This window comes from Cornus florida, unplaced genomic scaffold (genome assembly GCF_030987335.1).
Source record: "Cornus florida cultivar Cherokee Brave unplaced genomic scaffold, ASM3098733v1 CherokeeBrave_3.0.0_Hap2_Chr09, whole genome shotgun sequence".
NCBI lineage: Eukaryota > Viridiplantae > Streptophyta > Magnoliopsida > Cornales > Cornaceae > Cornus > Cornus florida.
The window spans coordinates 48,250,872-48,255,568 of record NW_026775579.1 but is presented as its reverse complement, the minus strand read 5'-3'; the positions used below and the strand labels follow the sequence as shown (position 1 = coordinate 48,255,568).

General features: G+C 38.4%; 1 pseudogene; it reads right to left on the bottom strand.

Moving 5' to 3' along the window:
• Positions 1 to 448: 448 nt before the first annotated feature.
• Positions 449 to 547, bottom strand: LOC132275605 (small nucleolar RNA R71; annotated as a pseudogene).
• Between the last annotated feature and the right edge of the window lie 4,150 nt (positions 548 to 4,697).

The window sequence follows — 4,697 nt, the reverse complement described above, 5'->3', positions numbered from 1 at the left end:
TGTATGCTCCACAACCTCCCGTCATTAATCAAGGAATTCATAACCAAGGTGTTCATGTTGCACCTCAAGTAACTAATCCACCTATTGCGTTAAGAGATCACTATGTGCCTAATGAATACAATGCACCCACTTGCATTCAATTGCCACCATTTAGAGCACATCATTATGAAATTAAAGCACAAACTATTTAAATGCTTCCTAACTTTCATGGACTTCCTATTAAAGAACCTTACAACCATTTGTATGAGTTTCTTGAAGTATGTTCCATCGTAAAATATACGGACATACCGGAAGAGGTTTTAAGACTTAAACTTTTTCCATTCACCTTAAAGGACAAAGCAAAGTATTGGTTTAACAATCTTAGGTCTTTTTCAATCACTTCTTGGGCAGAAATGCAACAAGAGTTTTTAAAGAAGTACTATCCGGTTTTTAAGACCAATGCCATGAGAACCTCAATTCGAGAATTTTCACATGGGGATGGAGAAACATTTCATGAGGCATGGGAACGCTTCAATGAATTGCTTAGGAAGTGTCCACATCATGACATGGCCAAATGGCAATTAGTTCAATATTTCTTTGAGAGCTTATCGGACAACTATAAGGGTATGGTTGATGCTTCCATGGCTGGCTCTTACATTGATAGGCATGAGGATGACGTGTGGCATCTTTATGAAAGCATGAGTGAAAATTCTTTGCATAGAACACTATCATCCAAGAATGGTAGAAATTCATAAGGTAGGAAGAGTGTTGGCTTACATCAAGTCGAACAGTCAAATGAAATAGTCGCCGAAATGAAGTCTTTGTCTCAAAGGTTTGATCAATTTTTGATTAACCAAAACTCGGCGAACCAAGTATCTTCCTTTCCTAACCATTCTCATCGTGCATCAAATGAAACATATATGACTTGTTCTAGTGTTCTTCATTTTACTTCTCATTGTCCTCATGGACAAGTGCATAATGAACATAATGAACAAGTCAATGCGGCTTTTGTAAACTAAGGGAACAATCCTTATGGTACTCATTATAATCCAAGTTGGAGGAATCATCCTAATTTCTCTTGAAAAAATCAAGGAGAGGGCTTAAACCCTTCCCAAGGCGGTTTCCAAGGGAAATACATTCCACCTCCACTTCAAAACCAAGGATCCCAAGGTTATAGACCTTATCAATCACAAGGGAATCAATTTGCTAATTCTCATTTTTCCAACCAATCTTATTCCCAAGGAAACACTAGAAGTCCCGCCTTTGAAGAAAAAGTTTTAAATGCTTTGGGGACTCTTGAGGCTAACACTAAATTGCTTCATTCTCACTCTCAATATATTGCAAAGCTAGAAACCCAAGTAGGGCAAATAACAAGCACTCTCAATGCAAGAGAGAAGGGAAATATGCCCATTAATGCCCCACTTAAACAACAATGTGTTATGGAAGCCCATTCCTCATCGGAAGGCCATACCATTGAACATGTTAACGCGGTGACTACCTTGCGGAGTGGTAGAGTTGTGGATAATTAAGTTGACATGTCCAATAAAGAGAGTGAACCGGTGCAACCTCAAGTTGCCACTCGTCCCGTTTCACATCCCATTCCTCCTTCATTGCATATACATGATCTTGCAAATGAGAAAATTTTGAAAAATGTGTTTGAAAAAAAAGTTTTGAAAAATGATGTTGAAAAGGTTTATTTGAAAAGTGATATGAAAACTTCTTGTGTTGAAGAGAGTTCAAAAGAAAATTTTGAAAAAATGTTTGAACCAAAGGTTCCATTTCCGGATGCCTTAAAAGGATCCATTTCAAAAGACAAGCAAAAGGCAAAAACCAATGAAATCATGGAAATGTTTAGGCAAGTGAAAGTTAATCTTCCACTATTGGATGCAATCAAGCAAATTCCAGCTTATGCCAAATTCTTGAAAGACTTGTGCACTCAAAAGCGGAAGAACAAGAGCCAAGCACCAAGAAAAGTGGTTTTGACTGAGCAAGTAAGCTCAATTTTGCAACATAACACTCTTCCAAAGTTTAAGGACCCCGGTTCACCCACTACATCATGCATCATTGGTGATCATATCTTTAATCGGGCACTTCTTGACTTAGGAGCAAATGTTAACCTTCTTCTATATTCGGTCTATGTTAAATTGGGCCTAGGTGAATTGAAACCGACGTCGGTAGTTTTGCAACTTGCCGACCGATCCATTAAGAAACCTAGGGGTGTCATTGAGGATGTTTTGATCAAGATTGATAAATTCTTCTTCCCGGTTGATTTCGTTGTCATAGACACGGAACCGGCCTTGGCCGTCCTTTCTTGGCAACCGCTAATGCCAACATAAATTGTAGGGCTGGGATAATGAAGATTTCATTTAGCCACATAAAGGTGAAGTTGAATATCTTTAATCCCATACGCAATTCACTTGACAAGTATGAAGGAGAGGTCAATGTTGTAGATGAATGTCATGATCTTCAATACCAAGGAAATGAGCTTTTGTATAAAACCAAAACTTCCAAAGGATCATCTTCAACCTTGCATTCTCAAAGTGTTGTTTCAAATTCTTGCTTTGAAAGGGCATGGAATTCCAAAGGTTTTAATGGCATAGACAAAGGATCAAAAGCCTCTTCTGAGCTTGATCCAACAAGTTCTCCAAAGGACCATTTGTTGGGTAGAGTTCAAAGCATCTATCACCCCAACAACGAGGGGATGCATTATAAGATCTTTGACCCGGGCTAAAAGAGCCCAACGTCTTGCTAGAGACGTTAAAGACTAGCAAAGGTATTCGTAGGGTGTCAAAACCCTATTCCTCTCCCATTTCTATCTTTCATTTTGTTTCTTGTGAAGTCTAGATACTTGTTTTGGGTTCATATGCATTTTAAGGAACTTTGGTGAGGATTGCATAAGCTTTTATGTCATAATTGAGCATCTGGCAAAGTTCGATCGTTCTTACATTGGAGTTCGATCGATCGAACTGTGGATTGCACTCAACACTTAGAAAAATTTTGACCTGCATCCACCTGCATCCAAAATCAGCTCTCTGTCCCATCGTTCGAACTCATTCTTAGATCGATCAATAGACCTTCGATTGATCCAACTTTCAAGTTCGATCGATCTCAAGACTCAACACTTAGAAAAATTTTGAGCCTGTAAAAACCAGCATATTTCAACTCTCTATCTAATCATTCGAAACATTCCAAGATCGATCAAGAAGTTCTTCGATCAATCCAACTTTCCAGTTCGATCGATCTCATGTTCCAACACTTAGCCAAAATTTTAAACCAAAAACCTGCATATTTTTGCTCTCTGTCTGATCGATCGAACTCTTGTTTCGATCGATCACAAATCTTCATTTCATTATTTTAACTTTAGTTTGACTTTTCAACTTTTCAAAAATTGAAAACTATTTTCATTTTTATTTTATTCTATTTTCACTCTTATTTTATTTTGTTTTAATTTTCAACAAGTTTTCAAAAATTCAAAAATATTTTAATTTATTTAGTTTTTATTTAATTTAAATAAAAATAATAATAATAATAATACTTTCAAAGGAGTTCATCAAAGTTCGATCGATCACAACTCATCTTCGATCGATCGAACTAGTCGAGAAATGTTTTTAAACACAGAACCAAAGGTCTTGAGATCGATCATTTGAATCGATCTCAATGCATCAAACCCTAGCCTCTCATTCCCTTCACTGCAAATCATTTCCCCTAGCTCACGCCACCACTCCGGCGAGATCCAAGCACCTTGAATCTCAGTCCATCTTCATCTTCTTCATCTCAATTCTTCACAAACTCGTTCTCCACTTCTCTCATTCTCTTGAGGTAAGTTCCGACACACCCTCCATGGATTTGAACTATCATGCATCAATCGCTGTTTCTAAATGACATAATCGTGTTGCTTTCATGTTAAATCTGCCATTCTCCAAGCTTGAGCATCCATGTCTTTATATATATGTGTGTGTATATGTTTTGGGGATTTTGGTTAGATTAAGATGTTGGGCCATGTTTGGGATGGAATTAGGATTCCTTTGTGTTGTTGGAGGGCCCACGAACTCATTCGTGTGGGCCCCATTCTTCAAACGTCATAGATCTGTGACTATTAGGTTTCATCGTCGCACTGTTCGATCGATCCAACAAATTTATGATCGATCAAATATTTGCAATCGATCCAACTCAACCTTCGATCGATCCAACTTTTGTGATCGATCTCATTTCTTTTTATGATCGATCGAATTTCACAAATCTCATATACACACTCCATTCATCTTATCTTATGTTCATGCTACCTTATATATGCCCAATGCCTGTGATATTCCACATTGGATGCATTTCATACTTACATTGTTTGGCATGTTTCATATTCTACCACTTGTATAGAATCATGCGATGTTTTGTTTTGTCTATCTTATTTGACGTACATGTTTCTATATTATGCCTTATATTCTATATATGCTGGCACTAATTCTTGAAATTCTATTTGCAGACTATGGCTCGTGTCAAGACTGTAGCGCGTAGACACCATCATGGCACCAGACGCAGACTTGACGACGGAGCCAGTCTATTTTATGTCCGTGCTCCTAGTCCCGACCACACACAGAGGATAGTTAGACAGCGGATTGGGGAGACTGCGCAGCCCTCCCATACAGAGGAGCCGTTACACCCTACTCCACCCCAATCGCCGGCTCGTCCAGCATTCACTCCATCACCATCTCCACCGCACA